The following is a 19,055-nucleotide window of genomic DNA, read 5'->3' on the forward strand; positions in this document are numbered from 1 at the left end:
ATCATATATGTCTATATGTGTGTACATATATATTAAAGTGATGGTAAATCCTAGCGTTTGTGATTTACCATTGGAACAAATAAAGGGGACTTTCATTCATGAAAGCTCCTTTTTTGTTTGCAGCATTAGCCGCACTGAGCTGCTAAGGCAACCTACGGCAGAACGGTATTTGGCTGAGAGGTGACGTTTCCACCTCTTAGCCAATAGCCTTGCGGGAAATTATATACACACACACATGCACACACACACATACATCTTTAGCAATGTATGTGTCTCAATTTCAAAACCATTTGCCTGCCTTTTTTTTCTAGCACCCGAGATCTAATATCTTTTGAACCCTTAAAAGGTTTTTTTGTGCAATATTTTTTATTAGACAATGTTAATATGAGTGTAACTGTACTTTGTAATGTATTTTTGAATTGTTTTTTGCAACTTTTTTGTTTCTGAAAACAGTTAAGTTGAGATTGTGGTGAGGATTGAAGCTTTTTGTTGCCTTCAAATCAATAGTGTTTTTAGTTTCTGTACACTTTACAAGCTTAAGACTATGAGAAAAACTTGTCCATCACTAAAGACATATTCTGTCAAGGTATGCCACCAATATTGTGACTAAATAACCTAGGATTATAAAGATAAAGAAGTGGTCCATAAGAGATTCCAGAATCTGACCAATTATGTTCAAAAGATGCGCAGTAGTTCTGACAGTAGCCTACCTAAAGAGGATAAAGCTGAATTAGAGAACTTACCAGTTAGTTTCAAAAGAAGGAAAACTCTGAGCAACAATAATCATATTTTCAAAGTCTGCCATTATATTTAATATCGTCTCCTTCAGGTACATTTTTGAGGGCTGTGGCTGCCAATGTTTCCTCCATTTGATCCAGTCTGCCAGAAATGTCCACCATAAACTGCAGAAAAAAACTAAAAGGGAATCAGTGTTATTTAGTCAAACTATTATGCACTCACTAAAGATGTAGAGGTGTGGTTGATAAGTGCTCTCCATCTGACCCTATCAGTAAGAGATTATTTTTTCCCCCTATGATTAGAATGAAAATTAATGCAAACAACCAATATGACCTACTGCAACAAAAAAGCATTGTTCTTTGCTTAGGGTTTACAGTCTCCACAACAGTTTAGTGCATTTTTTTTTAGAATTGGTCTTAATTTAAAGGGACAGTATACACCAATTTTCATATAACTGCATGTAATACTATAAGGAATAATATTCACAGATTCTGACCTAAAATTCCAGTATAAAACCTTTAAAAAAACTTACTTAGAAGCTACCAGTTTAGCACTGTTGAAAAGAGTTGGAGGGGGACACCCACTGAATTAAACTGGAAAGCAAAAAGAGCAGACCCCCCCTCCCCTGCATATGAAAAGACCCTTTACACAAACAGGAGCAAGCTGGAGTAGGTAGACAACAGTCTACTTCTGAAATTTTGGGGCTTGGTTTGGAGTCTAACAATCAGCACAATGTTATTTAATTAAAAAAAATCTGTACGGGCTATATATATATATATATATATATATATATATATACATGCTCAAAAAACAAAGTATTGCAGTATGCAGTAATACCTTTTTTTATTGGACTAACATAATATTTAAAAGACAAGCTTTCGAGAGTTTTCCTCTCTTCCTCAGGTCTTTAGACCTGAGGAAGAGAGGAAAACTCTCGAAAGCTTGTCTTTTAAATATTTTGTTAGTTCAATAAAAAAGGTATCACTGCATACTGCAATACTTTGTTTTTTGAGCATCTATCTACTGGACTAACACGGCTACTCCAATCTTCACTATATACATACATATATACGTACATATATATATATATCGTCTAAAAAACATTTATGCAAAGAAAATCTTGTGTATAATGTCCCTTTAAGGTAAAATAGATGACTATTAAAACCAAAAGATAATTATGTAATCTAATGCAAGTAATGCAGTGAAATTTATAATCTCAAATGTGTACATAGAAGCCTAAATAGATTTACAGATTTTAAATATTTATACAGATAAAAGTTTGTTTCAGTTCATTTGTTTTTCTTAGACAAAATGCAATGTTAAAAGTCTCTCTTTACTGGACAAAATAAATTATTTTTTTAAACAGTAAGGGCTAGATCACAAGCCATGAGTAAACTTAAAGGTACAGCAAATGGTAGGAAAAAAGCCTTTTTTTATTTTCTTTTTTAAATGCCTAATTTTTCTCTGTAAAAAGATACCCCTATTGTGAAGAGTCTTCTTCAGCGCAGCTGCTTTTTCAAACAGTGTATCACAGATTCACTGTCTAATCACAGCAAGCCCAATCATGCCGTTGAAGTACATGTGCCGCACTCGGTAAAGCTTTTTTTTTTTTTAAAAGCAGCTGTACTGAAGAAAACTGTTTCACAGTAGAGATACGTTTCTATTTTTTTTAAAAAAGGCTATCCTCAGCTTACACTTTTTTCTAGCAGTTACTATCTACCTTTAAGCTTGTGCTGCAGTAAACTTACCATCTCCATAGACTTGAAAAAAGTCAGTAAATTTACTATAGCATGAATCAAGTTTACTCATGACCCAGCTGAGCAATGGTAACCCTAGACCACTGGTTTTAAAACCTGTCCTCAGACCTCCCTAAAAGTCCACTTTTTGTGGATATCTGAACTGGAGCACAGGTGAAATAATCAGCTAATTAGTAAACATGGTTAGTAAACATTAGTAAACATGGTTAGTTTACCAGCTCTCACCCAAGGTAATCCTGAAAATCTGGCCTTTTGGGGAGGCCTGGGGACAGGTTTGAAAACCACTGCCCTAGATCAAAATAAATGGCAACTGATATTAAAGGGACTGTTAACAAGGATTATTTTTTAGGGAAAAGGGTTTTTAATCTCAGTTTCTTGCTGCAAGTCTTTTAATTTCGGTTAAAGATTTTGATAGGCATCACAGTAGAAAATTTTCAAAAAGTAAATTAAAACATTTGCAGCAAGAAAATTAGATTAAAATCACTAATTACCTAAAAATATTTACTATATTTTTTAATGCATAAAATACATTAAATACAACACCCTAACAGCTCACTTGCATATGAATAATACTTTTGCAATTTAGGGCCAAATTAAACGAGCAAGGGTTACATTATTAACCCTTCAGCATCTACATAGCAGGACATAGTCATTCTAAACTGCACAAATACTGTAACCCACAGCAAGAACAATACAAAATATTAACCCCTGCCAGGCTTCTGAACAGCATGAAGTCACACGCAGATGCAGTTTGTTAGCTAATGTCTGTATATTTCATACACTTAACAGTAAAATCTCTCATTTTCTAAAAGAGTTTTCTAATGTCTGTATATTACAAAAATGCTCATTTTCAAACAAAAAAATAAAGATGCACATTTCAATTGTATTTGGATTATCCCTTTAACATTTAAATCTAGTTGTGTTTGTATGTTCTGTGTAATGCAGTAGCAGGTGGCTTACTAATGCTACTAAACAAATCATTAGTGTATAATTATATGTTACACATGTGTGTGTGTGCAGCTAGTGAGTTACTCTGGTTTATATGTCTAATCTAATGGCTGATCTTACCTGATTGCACATGGCTTGTCTTGTCTGCAGCACACAGAAAGTTCATGGTAGTGAGACAGTGAGTGCAGTCAAATGCTGCAGCGCCCTCTGTGGTGGTAAGACCACACTGCACACAATATTATATGCTAAACACAGTCTAATGTAAACTGTAGCTAAAAGCTAGTAGTATGGGTGACACATGAACTTTAATTTAATTTATTCCAGAACACAACAAATATACAATGCCTCGCTATAAAACTATGTATTATTTAGCTTTAGAGTAAGAATTTAAAATACAAGTTAGCCAAAATGTGCATCATTGCATTTCTATTTTGAATAGAAGCATTTTTCCAATACACATGCATTAGCAAAAATGCTCTAGAAAAAATATATCACTGTTTAAATTTACCTTTCCTAATAGGAGCATATAAACACTAATTTTAAAAAGTGTATCTGCGAAGAGAGCCAGCGGTTGTGTACATGACACATGCTGAGTAATTTCCCACGCAATAACAGCTCTGAGCACATGTAGTGTATTTAAGTATGCTTCACATGCACGCTGTTTATTTTGTGTACTTAAAGGGACAAACTACTCCAGAATTTGTATTGTTTTAAAAGATAGATAATCCCTTTATTACCCATTCCCCAGTTTTGCACAACCAACAGTTATATTAATATACTTTTTACCTTTGTGATTGCCTTGTATTTAAGCCTCTGCAGACTTCCCCCTTATTTCAGTTCTTTTGACACTTGTATTTTAGCCAATCAGCACTGGCTCATAAATAACTACACAGGAGTGAGCACAATGTTATCTATATGACACACATGAACTAGCAGGGTCTAACTGTAAAAAACTGTCAAAATGCACCAAGATAAGAGGCGGTTCAATGGTTTAGAAATTAGCATATGTGTCTACCTAGGTTTAGCTTTCAACAAAGAATAACAATTGAACAAAGCCAATTTGATGATAAAAGTAAATGGGAAAGTTGTTTAAAATTACATGCCCTATCTAGTTTTGACTAGACTGTACCTTTAAGTATGCTTTGCATGCATGCTCACAGTAAAAGTTCTTACAAAAGGCACAATAAATGACCATTTTTGGTAATAGGTTTACCTACCTTAGTTTAGTAGATGTCATTGTTTGTTTATTAATCTCATTTTCTTGCTGCATGTGTTTTCATTTCTTTTTTTTCACTTTTTGAAAGCTTCTCCTTTGATGCCGAATAAAATCTTTAACCCTCCCATTTCAGCTGTTTCTTCAGATGTGTGCACATAGGAACGTTTGGCTGCAAATAGAAGCCTTAGTATGTTGCTCCAGGGCACTAAGATAACAGCAGCTGTCCCTTTAATAACCAATTTTTCAATATTTAAAGGGGCAGATAAAAAAAAAACATGTTGGTGGAAAGGATTATTTCATTAATATTAAAAAGATATGTGTCCGTCATGAATCCTCACCTTTTTAATATATTTCGCGAGAATTTTAATTGAAAGCTGACTCCTGTACTATCCCTCTCTGAAGACCATTATGCAAAGCCTGTCACTGAAGGCTATTTACATACCCCTTAAGTGTGTGCCCTGCTCTTTTGCTACCTGTTTATGAGTATTATGACTGCGCATACACAGCGTTCATCACTTTACGCAGAACAGCAAGCAATAGTAGCGATTGTGCCGATCCGGATTTCTTTTTCACCAACAAGTAACTCACGTTACGAGAGACTGAGCATTTTGAATGGGAGATTTCACAACCACAGCCTATACATATTGATTCAGCTTGATAAATGTACTGCAGCTATTTGTCAGATACAGGAAGTCCAAATTATATGGGGTGGTGAGGAGAAGCATTGAACATTAGGTAGAAGCGAGTTGCAGATAATAAAGTTGATTACCAGAGTAGTATTTGATTTGGACTTTCCAGTATTGATTTTCCCCCACAAAAAAAAAGTGTTTTTTTATTTAATTTTTTAAATATACTTTTACCCACTTTAACTCAGTACTTATTATAATGTATTACTGGGAACTTGCAGACAAGGTCTCCTGCCTTTTCTACAAACACTTATATTGTGTGTCCCATTGTTTTTTTTGTTTTTCTCTTGTGTCGATATGTACAAAAATGTGCCTAGCAGTGCTGATTGTGGCTCATCATCCTGTCTTAAAAGCACATGGGGAACTTAAAAATAAAAAAAACATTTGAAGGGCACAATTTTAACTCTCAGAATAATAATAATAATAGTTTGTGAAATGGGTACACGGGGTTACAGCCCAGGTTATTCAGTCAACACCACTAGGGGAACAACACATTTTTTGATGTCCATTTGTTTTATATAACTTTTATTAAAGATCAATGATTCCTGGTTGTTCTAATGTCTAGTGGGTGGGGATGGATGATGGATGCCCTGATATGTCTCCAGGGAAATTAAACCCAATTTTTTTCTTTCATGATTCAGATATAGCATGCGATTTAAAAAGAACTTTCCAATTTCTTTCTTTCATCTAATGTGTTTTGTTCTCTTGGTATCCCTTGTTGAAAAGCATACCTCGGTAGGCTCAGGAGCTGCTGATTGGTGGCTGCACAAATATGCCTCATGTAATTGGCTCACCCAATGTGTTAACTAGCTCCCAGTAATGATTGATTTTCTTCAACAAAGGATACCAAGAGAATAAAGCAAAATAGATCATAGAAGAAAATTTGGAAAGTTTTTTAAAATTGTATTCTCTTTCTCAATCATGAAAACATTTTTTTAGGTTTCATGTTTTATTGCTTTAATGATTTTGTAAGATATAGGCAAACAGAACAAATGGGTGTAGGTGAAATGATAAAGCTATATATTGTACAGCTGGTGGATGGTGGGCTAAGATAGCAAGATTACTACTTTTTCTATTTATTATTGTAAGGATGGTGATTACAGACAATTTACCTTGCTACCACATATTGGGCCAGATTACAAGTGGTGCGTTAAATATTTATTTTGTTCACTTGTAAACACAGCTGAAAGTAAACTTTTAACACGGGCAAGTTAGCGCTTGTAAATTTACAAGTTGAAAGTAAATTATTTGAACATGAGTAAAACCTGATGCATGCTAACTTCAGGACTTTGGATATTATGATCCCGTTAACTTCTTCTCCATATAGTTTTCAAAAGAGCGTGCTTTCAAAAAAATACTTATTTGCGCACTAACCCAACACTGTGTAAGACCTACAGATTTATAGCTGAAGTAAGTTAAAGCACCTTTTCATATACCATGTACCTTTTAACCCTTATAAAAAAAAATTGTAGTAATATTTAAATTAATCATTTTATCAGGTAGTGTATATATGGGTGTAACACTTTATTTTAATGTACTTATGTTGTATTTGGTGCACATTTTTTTAAAAACCCTAACAGTTTGCGCTCAGGGTGCGATTTACTAATGTGCGGGCGGACATGATCCGCTGTAGCGTATCATGTCCGCCGCACATCGATAGTGAAATGCTGGTGCAATGCCACCCTCTGCACATTCGTGGCCGATTTGCCGCTAGCAGGGGGTGTCAATCAACCCGATCGTATCCGATCGGGCTGATTGCTGTCCGCCACCTCAGAGGTGGCAGATGAGTTAAGGAGCAGCGGTCATAAGACCACTGCTTCTTAACTCCTGTTTCCGGCGAGCCCAAGGGCTCGCGCGGAAACAGATGCATACAGGTGTTGATAAATCGACCCCTAGATCTTCACTCGCACAAACTTGACAAATTCAGTGCATTTTCATGATTAGGTGTCTGCTCCCCACCCTGATCCCTGACTATAATAGTCCAAACTGGACTGGAGTCCAGATGAGTAAAAAAGAGAAGTGACCTTTTATAACGATGTGTTTTATTAAAGTGAAAGTAATATTGTTAAACAGAGTTGACTTATCGGATGATAAAAAAACCTGCCAGCATAGAGATAGAAGAAATTCAGAAAAAAATATTGACAATGATTCCCTTGAATATATTTTAGTTTCTAATTCAGAATGATTATTATGGCCCTTTGTTACATAATAAATATTTTGTTTGCAGCTTTTCAAAGGGTAAATAGTAAAATTAATTGTTTCATTATATATTATGTTATATAACATATTTTAATATATGTTGAAATAATTCCTAAAGGTGCTAAAAGTGACATAGCTAGTATAAAAAGATGAGTCAAAGAAATTATTACTTCTGCGGTATGACTTCAATGTAAGTATAATCAAAGCAAAGTATCTTCAAATCAATAAATATGTAAAATCAAGGAATAGTGAAATATTAGGTACCAAAATTAAATTTATGTAGGGGAAACATAAAGGGCAAGATTAAGGGACATATTTATCAATGTGCGAGCGGATATGATATGAAGTAGCGTATCATGTCCGCCACACATCTTGTGAACTGCTGGTGCAATGCCGCCCCCTGCAGATTGGCCGCTAGCAGGGGGTGTCAATCAACCCGATTGTATTCGATTTTGGTTGATTTCTGTCCACCGCCTCAGAACAGACAAGTTATGGAGCAACGGAGCTTGATAAATATGCCCCTAAGAGAGGAGCACAATTTTGCACTCCCGCAAGCGTGTTATCTGTGCTCAATTTTTTACTATTGTGCACCCAGTTGTGTACTTATTACAGGTTGGAAGTAACAATTTTGCGCTCTTGTTGTCACATCCTCATGCAGAAAAAAAGGCTTTGCAAATTTGTGAGTGTAGGATCGTATTCCCCCTAGGCTTTAATGGAGCCTTATTTTGAACAACAAAAAAAAATAACAGCTGCCAACTTGCGCAAACATGAGTGCAGAATTGCAATTGAGACATCTCATATTTTTTAACTTTGTAATGCAATATTTTTATGCAATAATTTTTATCAGACAGTGTTAATATGAATGTAACTGTACTGTTACATATGTTTTTGATGTGTATCATACAACTATTTAGTCGAGTGTAACAGTTAACCAGAGCTCTGAAGTCACATTAACACAACAAGCCTAAATCGTGATTGCAGTCTTGCGTTTGCATTTACTTTCAACTTGCAAAATGAATGGTCTTATCTGCGTGCCCAAAAGGGTGCAAATTTGCACATTAATTCATACGCAAAATATAGTGTGCCATTTGTAATCTGGCAGAAAATTTGCAGCTAATTTGTAAAGCAAATCTATTCTGAAGACTTTTTACGCAGACTTGCAACAAAAGTGCAGTAAACTTTTGAAGCTTGCAAAGTTTAGCAAGAGTTTAGCAATTCCTTTGCAATTTTAACAGAAAAAAAAAACACAAGCAATACACAATTGTGGCAAACGCAGCAAATTTATAAAGCAAGTCTATTCTGAAGACTTTCTACGCAGACTTGCAACAAATGTGCTGCAAACTTTTGAAGCTTGGCAAGTCTAGCAAGAGTTTAGCAATTCATTTGCAATTTTAACAGAAAAAAAACCACATGCTATACACAATTGTGGCAAACTTGCAGCAAATGTACAAAGCAAGTCTATTCTGAAGACTTTATACACAGACTTGCAACAAATGTGAAGCAAACTTTTGAAGCTTGGCAAGTCTAGTAAGAGTTTAGCAATTCATTTGCAATTTTTACAGAAAAAAAACAAATGCTATACACAATTGTGGCATACTTGCTGGAAATTTACAAAGCAAGTCTATTCCAGAGACTTTCAATAAAGACTTGCAACAATTATACAGTAAACTTTTGAAGCTTGGCAAGTCTAGCAAGAGTTTAACAATTCATTTTCAAACTTGCAGCAAAAATACATGCTATCTGGGGAATGACAGCATGAGAAAGAACAAAAAGCGTTGGGAAGAAGCACTAAGTTTCTACCGCCACTCTGCCTTGAATGTACCTGATCCCATCTGATCTTGGAAGTTAAGCAGGGCCATGTCCAGGCAGTACCTGGATGGGGGACCGCCTGGGAACACCAGGTGCGGTAGGCTTTTTTTTTCATTTTTATAGCAGTGAAGCATGCGTCATATTTACTGATAGTAGCAATATTCATTGAAACAACTGTAGCTTGCAATTACTAAAAATTAGATGTCCATTGTATTAAAGATAATTATCTTTTGTAAAGACAGACAGACAGGCAGGCAGAAAGAGGGGCAGGAAACTCTTTATTTATGTATACTTTTTGTCATAGGTCAGCAAGTGATTCTGGGCCTGTACTGGCACTATTTATTAATTTATTTATATATTTGCCATCTAAATTTTAACCCCATTTTAACTCTTCAATTTTTTACAAACTTTGAATGACAGCATGAGCAAGAACAAAAAGCGTTGGGAAGAAGCCCTAAATGTCTACCGCCACACTGCCTTGAATGCACCCGATCCCGTCTGATCTTGGAAGTTAAGCAGGGCCAGGCCTGGTCAGTACCTGGATGGGAGACTGCCTGGCAACACCACTTGCGGTAGGCTTTTTTTTCATTTTTAAAGCAGTGAAGCATGCGTCATATTTACTGATAGTAGCAATATTCATTGAAATAACTGTAGCTTGCAATTACTAAAAATTAGATTTCTATTGTATTAAAGATAATTATCTTTTGTAAAGACAGACAGACAGGCAGGCAGGCAGAAAGAGGGGCAGGAAACTCTTTATCTATGTATACTTTTTGTCATAGGTCAGCAAGTGATTCTGGGCCTGTATTGGCACTATTTATTAATTTATTTATATATTTGCCATCTAAATTTTAACCCCGTTTTAACTCTTCAAGTGTCTTCCGCCACACCCGATCCCGTCTGATCTCAGAAGTTAAGCAGGGCCAGGCCTGGTCAGTACCTGGATGGGAGACCGCCTGGGAACACCAGGTGCGGTAGGCTTTTTTTTTTCATTTTTAAAGCAGTAAAGCATGCGTCATATTTACTGATAGTAGCAATATTCATTGAAACAACTGTAGCTTGCAATTACTAAAAATTAGATGTCCATTGTATTAAAGATAATTATCTTTTGTAAAGACAGACAGACAGGCAGGCAGTCAGGCAGAAAGAGGGGCAGGAAACTCTTTATCTATGTATACATTTTGTCATAGGTCAGCAAGTGATTCTGGGCCTGTACTGGCACTATTTATTAATTTATTTATATATTTGCCATCTAAATTTTAACCCCGTTTTAACTCTTCAATTTTTTACAGACTGTGAATGACAGCATGATCAAGAACAAAAAGCATTGGGTAGAAGCGCTAAGTGTCTATCGCCACACTTCCTTGAGTGCACCTGATCTCGGAAGTTAAGCAGGACTAGGCCTGGTCAATACCTGGATGGGAGACTGCCTGGGAACACCAGGTGCATTATGTTTTGTTTTCGTTTTTAAAGCAGTGAAGCATGCGTCATATTTACTGATAGTAGCAATATTCATTGAAACAACTGTAGCTTGCAATTACTAAAAATTAGATGTCCATTGTATTAAAGATAATTATCTTTTGTAAAGACAGACAGACAGGCAGGCAGAAAGAGGGGCAGGAAACTCTTTATCTATGTATACTTTTTGTCATAGGTCAGCAAGTGATTCTGGGCCTGTACTGGCACTATTTATTAAATTATTTATATATTTGCCATCTAAATTTTAACCCCGTTTTAACTCTTCAATTTTTTACAGACTGTGAATGACAGCATGAGCAAGAACAAAAAGCGTTGGGAAGAAGCACGCTAAGTGTCTACTGCCACACTGGCTTGAATGCACCCGATCCCGTCTGATCTCAGAAGTTAAGCAGGGCCAGGACTGGTCAGTACCTGGATGGGGGACCACCTGGGAACATCAGGTGCGGTAGAGTTTTTCATTTTTAAAGCATTGAAGCATGCGTCATATTTACTGATAGTAGCAATATTCATTGAAACAACTGTAGCTTGCAATTGCTAAAAATTAGATGTCCATTGTATTAAAGATAATTATCTTTTGTAAAGACAGACAGACAGGCAGGCAGAAAGAGGGACAGGAAACTCTTTATCTATGTATACTTTTTGTCATGGGTCAGCAAGTGATTCTGGGCCTGTACTGGCACTATTTATTAATTTATTTATATATTTGCCATCTAAATTTTAACCCCGTTTTAACTCTTCAATTTTTTACAGACTGTGAATGACAGCATGAGCAAGAACAAAAAGCGTTGGGAAGAAATGCTAAGTATCTACCGCCACACTGCATTGAATGCACCCTATCCTGTCTGATTTCGGAAGTTAAGCAGGGCCAGCGCTGGTCAGTACCTGGATGGGAGACCGCCTGGGAACACCATGTGCGGTAGGCTTTTTTTTCATTTTTAAAGCAGTGAAGCATGCGTCATATTTACTGATAGTAGCAATATTCATTGAAACAACTGTAGCTTGCAATTACTAAAAATTAGATGTCCATTGTATTAAAAATATTTATCTTTTGTGAAGACAGACAGACAGGCAGGCAGTAAGAGGGGCAGGAATCTATTTATCTATGTATACTTTTTGTCATGGGTCAGCAAGTGATTCTGGGCCTGTATTGTCACTATTTATTAATTTATTTATATATTTGCCATCTAAATTTTAACCCCGTTTTAACTCTTCAATTTTTTACAGACTGTGAATGACAGCATGAGCAAGAACAAAAAGCGTTGGGAAGAAGCGCTAAGTGTCTACAGCCACACTGCATTGAATGCACCTGATCTCGGAAATTAAGCAGTGCCAGGCCCGGTCAGTACCTGTATGGGAGACCACCTGGGAACACCAGGTGCAGTAGCCTTTTTTTTCATTTTTAAAGCATTGAAGCATGCGTCATATTTACTGATAGTAGCAATATTCATTGAAACAACTGTAGCTTGCAATTACTAAAAATTAGATGTCCATTGTATTAAAGATAATTATCTTTTGTAAAGACAGACAGACAGGCAGGCAGAAAGAGGGACAGGAAACTCTTTATCTATGTATACTTTTTGTCATGGGTCAGCAAGTGATTCTGGGCCTGTACTGGCACTATTTATTAATTTATTTATATATTTGCCATCTAAATTTTAACCCCGTTTTAACTCTTCAATTTTTTACAGACTGTGAATGACAGCATGAGCAAGAATAAAAAGCGTTGGGAAGAAGCACTAAGTGGCTACTGCCACACTGCCATGAATGCACCCAATCCCGTCTGATCTCAGAAGTTAAGCAGAGCTAGGCCTGGTCAGTACCTGGATGGGAGACCGCCTGGGAACATCAGGTGCAGTAGGCTTTTTTTTTTCATTTTTAAAGCAGTGAAGCATGCGTCATATTTACTGATAGTAGCAATATTCATTGAAACAACTGTAGCTTGCAATTACTAAAAATTAGATGTCCATTGTATTAAAGATAATTATCTTTTGTAAAGATAGACAAGCAGGCAGGCAGAAAGGGGGTTAGGAAACTCTTTATCTATGTATACTTTTTGTCATGGGTAGGCAAGTGATTCTGGGCCTGTACTGGCACTATTTATTAATTTATTTATATATTTGCCATCTAAATTTTAACCCCGTTTTTAACGCTTCAATTTTTTACAGACTGTGAATGACAGCATGAGCAAGAACAAAAAGCGTTGGGAAGAAGCACTAAGTGTCTACCGCCACACTGCCTTGAATGCACCCGATCCTGTCTGATCTCAGAAGTTAAGCAGGGCCAGGCTTGGTCAGTACCTGGATGGGAGACAGCCTGGGAACACCAGGTGCGGTAGGCTTTTTTTTCATTTTTAAAGCAGTGAAGCATGCGTCATATTTACTGATAGTAGCAATATTCATTGAAACAACTGTAGCTTGCAATTACTAAAAATTAGATGTCCATTGTATTAAAGATAATTATATTTTGTATAGACAGACAGACAGGCAGGCAGGCAGGCAGGCAGAAAGAGGGTCAGGAAACTCTTTATCTATGTATACTTTTTATCATGGGTAGGCAAGTAATTCTGGGCCTGTACTGGCACTATTTATTAATTTATTTATATATTTGCCATCTAAATTTTAACCCCGTTTTAACTCTTCAATTTTTTACAGACTGTGAATGACAGCATGAGCAAGAATAAAAAGCGTTGGGAAGAAGCACTAAGTGGCTACTGCCACACTGCCATGAATGCACCCAATCCCGTCTGATCTCAGAAGTTAAGCAGAGCTAGGCCTGGTCAGTACCTGGATGGGAGACCGCCTGGGAACATCAGGTGCAGTAGGCTTTTTTTTTTCATTTTTAAAGCAGTGAAGCATGCGTCATATTTACTGATAGTAGCAATATTCATTGAAACAACTGTAGCTTGCAATTACTAAAAATTAGATGTCCATTGTATTAAAGATAATTATCTTTTGTAAAGATAGACAAGCAGGCAGGCAGAAAGGGGGTTAGGAAACTCTTTATCTATGTATACTTTTTGTCATGGGTAGGCAAGTGATTCTGGGCCTGTACTGGCACTATTTATTAATTTATTTATATATTTGCCATCTAAATTTTAACCCCGTTTTTAACTCTTCAATTTTTTACAGACTGTGAATGACAGCATGAGCAAGAACAAAAAGCGTTGGGAAGAAGCACTAAGTGTCTACCGCCACACTGCCTTGAATGCACCCGATCCTGTCTGATCTCAGAAGTTAAGCAGGGCCAGGCCTGGTCAGTACCTGGATGGGAGACCGCCTGGGAACACCAGGTGCGGTAGGCTTTTTTTTCATTTTTAAAGCAGTGAAGCATGCGTCATATTTACTGATAGTAGCAATATTCATTGAAACAACTGTAGCTTGCAATTACTAAAAATTAGATGTCCATTGTATTAAAGATAATTATCTTTTGTAAAGACAGACAGACAGGCAGGCAGGCAGGCAGAAAGAGGGTCAGGAAACTCTTTATCTATGTATACTTTTTGTCATGGGTAGGCAAGTAATTCTGGGCCTGTACTGGCACTATTTATTAATTTATTTATATATTTGCCATCTAAATTTTAACCCCGTTTTAACTCTTCAATTTTTTACAGACTGTGAATGACAGCATGAGCAAGAACAAAAAGCATTGGGAAGAAGTGCTAAGTGTCTACCGCCACACTGCCTTGAATGCACCCGATCCCGTCTGATCTCGGAAGTTAAGCAGGGCCAGGCCTGGTCAGTACCTGGATTGGAGACCGCCTGGGAACACCAGGTGCGGTAGGCTTTTTTTTCATTTTTAAAGCAGTGAAGCATGCGTCATATTTACTGATAGTAGCAATATTCATTGAAACAACTGTAGCTTGCAATTACTAAAAATTAGATGTCCATTGTATTAAAGATAATTATCTTTTGTAAAGACAGACAGGCAGGCAGGCAGAAAGAGGGGCAGGAAACTCTTTATCTATGTATACTTTTTGTCATGGGTCAGCAAGTGATTCTGGGCCTGTACTGGCACTATTTATTAATTTATTTATATATTTGCCATCTAAATATTAACCCCGTTTTAATTCTTCAATTTTTTACAGACTGTGAATGACAGCATGAGCAAGAACAAAAAGCGTTGGGAAGAAATGCTAAGTGTCTACCGCCACTCTGCATTGAATGCACCCTATCCGGTCTGATCTCGGAAGTTAAGCAGGGCCAGGCCTGGTCAGTACCTGGATGGGAGACCGCCTGGGAACACCAGGTGCGGTAGGCTTTTTTTTCATTTTTAAAGCAGTGAAGCATGCGTCATATTTACTGATAGTAGCAATATTCATTGAAACAACTGTAGCTTGCAATTACTAAAAATTAGATGTCCATTGTATTAAAGATAATTATCTTTTGTAAAGACAGACAGACAGGAAGGCAGGCAGAAAGAGGGGCAGGAAACTCTTTATCTATGTATACTTTTTGTCATGGGTAGGCAAGTGATTCTGGGCCTGTACTGGCACTATTTATTAATTTATTTATATATTTGCCATCTAAATTTTAACCCCATTTTAACTCTTCAATTTTTTACAGACTGTGAATGACAGCATGAGCAAGAACAAAAAGCGTTGGGAAGAAGCACTAAGTGTCTACCACCACACTGCCTTCAATGCACCCGATCCCGTCTGATCTTGGAAGTTAAGCAGGGCTAGTCCTGGTCAGTATCTGGATGGGAGACCGCCTGGGAACACCAGGTGTGGTAGGCTTTTTTTTCATTTTTAAAGCAGTGAAGCATGCGTCATATTTACTGATAGTAGCAATATTCATTGAAACAACTGTAGCTTGCAATTACTAAAAATTAGATGTCCATTGTATTAACGATAATTATCTTTTGTAAAGACAGACAGATAGGCAGGCAGGCAGAAAGAGGGGCAGGAAACTCTATATCTATGTATACTTTTTGTCATAGGTCAGCAAGTGATTCTGGGACTGTACTGGCACTATTTATTAAATTATTTATATATTTGCCATCTAAATTTTAACCCCGTTTTAACTCTTCAATTTTTTACAGACTGTGAATGACAGCATGAGCAAGAACAAAAAGCGTTGGGAAGAAGCACGCTAAGTGTCTACTGCCACACTGTACTGGCACTATTTATTAATTTATTTATAAATTTGCCATATAAATTTTAACCCCGTTTTAACTCTTCAATTTTTTACAGACTGTGAATGACAGCATGAGCAAGAACAAAAAGCGTTGGGAAGAAGCAATAATTGTCTTCCGCCACACTGCCTTGAATGCATCCGATTCCGTCTGATCTCGGAAGTTAAGCAGGGCTAGGTCTGGTCAGGACCTGGATGGGAGACCGCCTGGGAACATCAGGTGCAGTAGGCTTTTTTTTTTCATTTTTAAAGCAGTGAAGCATGCGTCATATTTACTGATAGTAGCAATATTCATTGAAACAACTGTAGCTTGCAATTACTAAAAATTAGATGTCCATTGTATTAAAGATAATTATCTTTTGTAAAGATAGACAAGCAGGCAGGCAGAAAGGGGGTTAGGAAACTCTTTATCTATGTATACTTTTTGTCATGGGTAGGCAAGTGATTCTGGGCCTGTACTGGCACTATTTATTAATTTATTTATATATTTGCCATCTAAATTTTAACCCCGTTTTTAACTCTTCAATTTTTTACAGACTGTGAATGACAGCATGAGCAAGAACAAAAAGCGTTGGGAAGAAGCACTAAGTGTCTACCGCCACACTGCCTTGAATGCACCCGATCCTGTCTGATCTCAGAAGTTAAGCAGGGCCAGGCTTGGTCAGTACCTGGATGGGAGACCGCCTGGGAACACCAGGTGCGGTAGGCTTTTTTTTCATTTTTAAAGCAGTGAAGCATGCGTCATATTTACTGATAGTAGCAATATTCATTGAAACAACTGTAGCTTGCAATTACTAAAAATTAGATGTCCATTGTATTAAAGATAATTATCTTTTGTATAGACAGACAGACAGGCAGGCAGGCAGGCAGAAAGAGGGTCAGGAAACTCTTTATCTATGTATACTTTTTGTCATGGGTAGGCAAGTAATTCTGGGCCTGTACTGGTACTATTTATTAATTTATTTATATATTTGCCATCTAAATTTTAACCCCGTTTTAACTCTTCAATTTTTTACAGACTGTGAATTACAGCATGAGCAAGAACAAAAAGCATTGGGAAGAAGTGCTAAGTTTCTACCGCCACCCTGCCTTGAATGCACCCGATCCCGTCTGATCTCGGAAGTTAAGCAGGGCCAGGCCTGGTCAGTACCTGGATGGGAGACCGCCTGGGAACACCAGGTGCGGTAGGCTTTTTTTTCATTTTTAAAGCAGTGAAGCATGCGTCATATTTACTGATAGTAGCAATATTCATTGAAACAACTGTAGCTTGCAATTACTAAAAATTAGATGTCCATTGTATTAAAGATAATTATCTTTTATAAAGACAGACAGGCAGGCAGGCAGAAAGAGGGGCAGGAAACTCTTTATCTATGTATACTTTTTGTCATGGGTAGGCAAGTGATTCTGGGCCTGTACTGGCACTATTTATTAATTTATTTATATATTTGCCATCTAAATATTAACCCCGTTTTAATTCTTCAATTTTTTACAGACTGTGAATGACAGCATGAGCAAGAACAAAAAGCGTTGGGAAGAAATGCTAAGTGTCTACCGCCACTCTGCATTGAATGCACCCTATCCGGTCTGATCTCGGAAGTTAAGCAGGGCCAGCGCTGGTCAGTACCTGGATGGGAGACCGCCTGGGAACACCAGGTGCGGTAGGCTTTTTTTTCATTTTTAAAGCAGTGAAGCATGCGTCATATTTACTGATAGTAGCAATATTCATTGAAACAACTGTAGCTTGCAATTACTAAAAATTAGATGTCCATTGTATTAAAGATAATTATCTTTTGTAAAGACAGACAGACAGGAAGGCAGGCAGAAAGAGGGGCAGGAAACTCTTTATCTATGTATACTTTTTGTCATGGGTAGGCAAGTGATTCTGGGCCTGTACTGGCACTATTTATTAATTTATTTATATATTTGCCATCTAAATTTTAACCCCATTTTAACTCTTCAATTTTTTACAGACTGTGAATGACAGCATGAGCAAGAACAAAAAGCGTTGGGAAGAAGCACGCTAAGTGTCTACTGCCACACTGTACTGGCACTATTTATTAATTTATTTATAAATTTGCCATATAAATTTTAACCCCGTTTTAACTCTTCAATTTTTTACAGACTGTGAATGACAGCATGAGCAAGAACAAAAAGCGTTGGGAAGAAGCAATAATTGTCTTCCGCCACACTGCCTTGAATGCATCCGATTCCGTCTGATCTCGGAAGTTAAGCAGGGCTAGGTCTGGTCAGGACCTGGATGGGAGACCGCCTGGGAACACCAGGTGCGGTAGGCTTTTTATTTTCATTTTTAAAGCAGTGAAGCATGCGTCATATTTACTGATAATAGCAATATTCATTGAAACAACTGTAGCTTGCAATTACTAAAAATTAGATGTCCATTGTATTAAAGATAATTATCTTTTGTAAAGACAGACAGGCAGGCAGGCAGGCAGAAAGAGGGGCAGGAAACTCTTTATCTATGTATACTTTTTGTCATGGGTAGGCAAGTGATTCTGGGCATGTACTAGCACTATTTATTAATTTATTTATATATTTGCCATCTAAATTTTAACCCTGTTTTAACTCTTCAATTTTTTACAGACTGTGAATGACAGCATGAGCAAGAACAAAAAGCGTTGGGAAGAAGTGCAAAGTGTCTACTGCCACACTGCCTTGAATGCACCCGATCCCGTCTGAGCTCGGAAGTTAAGCAGGGCCTGGCCTGGTTAGTACCTGGATGGGAGACCATCTGGGAACACCAGGTGTGGTAGGCTTTTTTTTTCATTTTAAAGCAGTGAAGCATGCATCATATTTACTGATAGTAGCAATATTCATTGAAACAACTGTAGCTTGCAATTACTAAAAATTAGATGTCCATTGTATTAAAGATAATTATCTTTTGTAAAGACAGACAGACAGGCAGGCAGGCAGGCAGAAAGAGGGGCAGGAAACACTTTATCTATGTATACTTTTTGTCATGGGTAGGCAAGTGATTCTGGGCCTGTACTGGCACTATTTATTAATTTATTTATATATTTGCCATCTAAATTTTAACCCTGTTTTAACTCTTCAATTTTTTACAGACTGTGAA

The 19,055-nt window shown here is 37.1% G+C and overlaps 5 non-coding genes and 13 pseudogenes across 5 annotated transcripts; all 18 read left to right on the top strand.

The window, feature by feature from the left end:
• The first annotated feature begins 9,338 nt into the window (after nucleotides 1–9,338).
• Nucleotides 9,339–9,457, top strand: LOC128658396 (uncharacterized; annotated as a pseudogene).
• Nucleotides 9,458–9,813: 356 nt separating this feature from the next.
• On the top strand, nucleotides 9,814–9,932 carry LOC128658389 (uncharacterized; annotated as a pseudogene).
• Nucleotides 9,933–11,165: 1,233 nt separating this feature from the next.
• LOC128658375 (uncharacterized) lies at nucleotides 11,166–11,284 on the top strand (annotated as a pseudogene).
• A 352-nt stretch (nucleotides 11,285–11,636) lies between these two features.
• On the top strand, nucleotides 11,637–11,755 carry LOC128658473 (uncharacterized; annotated as a pseudogene).
• A 355-nt stretch (nucleotides 11,756–12,110) lies between these two features.
• On the top strand, nucleotides 12,111–12,219 carry LOC128658463 (uncharacterized; annotated as a pseudogene).
• Nucleotides 12,220–12,574: 355 nt separating this feature from the next.
• LOC128658357 (uncharacterized) lies at nucleotides 12,575–12,693 on the top strand (annotated as a pseudogene).
• A 358-nt stretch (nucleotides 12,694–13,051) lies between these two features.
• Nucleotides 13,052–13,170, top strand: LOC128658348 (uncharacterized; annotated as a pseudogene).
• Nucleotides 13,171–13,537: 367 nt separating this feature from the next.
• LOC128658358 (uncharacterized) lies at nucleotides 13,538–13,656 on the top strand (annotated as a pseudogene).
• Nucleotides 13,657–14,014: 358 nt separating this feature from the next.
• On the top strand, nucleotides 14,015–14,133 carry LOC128658550 (5S ribosomal RNA). The gene has a single exon (XR_008402230.1). It is a non-coding gene; the product is annotated as a 5S ribosomal RNA (ribosomal RNA).
• A 363-nt stretch (nucleotides 14,134–14,496) lies between these two features.
• On the top strand, nucleotides 14,497–14,615 carry LOC128658490 (5S ribosomal RNA). The gene has a single exon (XR_008402183.1). It is a non-coding gene; the product is annotated as a 5S ribosomal RNA (ribosomal RNA).
• A 355-nt stretch (nucleotides 14,616–14,970) lies between these two features.
• LOC128658352 (uncharacterized) lies at nucleotides 14,971–15,089 on the top strand (annotated as a pseudogene).
• A 359-nt stretch (nucleotides 15,090–15,448) lies between these two features.
• On the top strand, nucleotides 15,449–15,567 carry LOC128658319 (uncharacterized; annotated as a pseudogene).
• A 510-nt stretch (nucleotides 15,568–16,077) lies between these two features.
• LOC128658386 (uncharacterized) lies at nucleotides 16,078–16,196 on the top strand (annotated as a pseudogene).
• Nucleotides 16,197–16,554: 358 nt separating this feature from the next.
• On the top strand, nucleotides 16,555–16,673 carry LOC128658301 (5S ribosomal RNA). Its single transcript, XR_008402146.1, has one exon. It is a non-coding gene; the product is annotated as a 5S ribosomal RNA (ribosomal RNA).
• Nucleotides 16,674–17,036: 363 nt separating this feature from the next.
• Nucleotides 17,037–17,155, top strand: LOC128658488 (5S ribosomal RNA). The gene has a single exon (XR_008402181.1). It is a non-coding gene; the product is annotated as a 5S ribosomal RNA (ribosomal RNA).
• A 355-nt stretch (nucleotides 17,156–17,510) lies between these two features.
• Nucleotides 17,511–17,629, top strand: LOC128658428 (uncharacterized; annotated as a pseudogene).
• A 510-nt stretch (nucleotides 17,630–18,139) lies between these two features.
• On the top strand, nucleotides 18,140–18,258 carry LOC128658356 (uncharacterized; annotated as a pseudogene).
• Nucleotides 18,259–18,619: 361 nt separating this feature from the next.
• LOC128658526 (5S ribosomal RNA) lies at nucleotides 18,620–18,738 on the top strand. The gene has a single exon (XR_008402208.1). It is a non-coding gene; the product is annotated as a 5S ribosomal RNA (ribosomal RNA).
• The last annotated feature ends 317 nt before the right edge of the window (nucleotides 18,739–19,055 follow it).

Source organism: Bombina bombina, chromosome 4 (assembly GCF_027579735.1).
Source record: "Bombina bombina isolate aBomBom1 chromosome 4, aBomBom1.pri, whole genome shotgun sequence".
Lineage (NCBI taxonomy): Eukaryota > Metazoa > Chordata > Amphibia > Anura > Bombinatoridae > Bombina > Bombina bombina.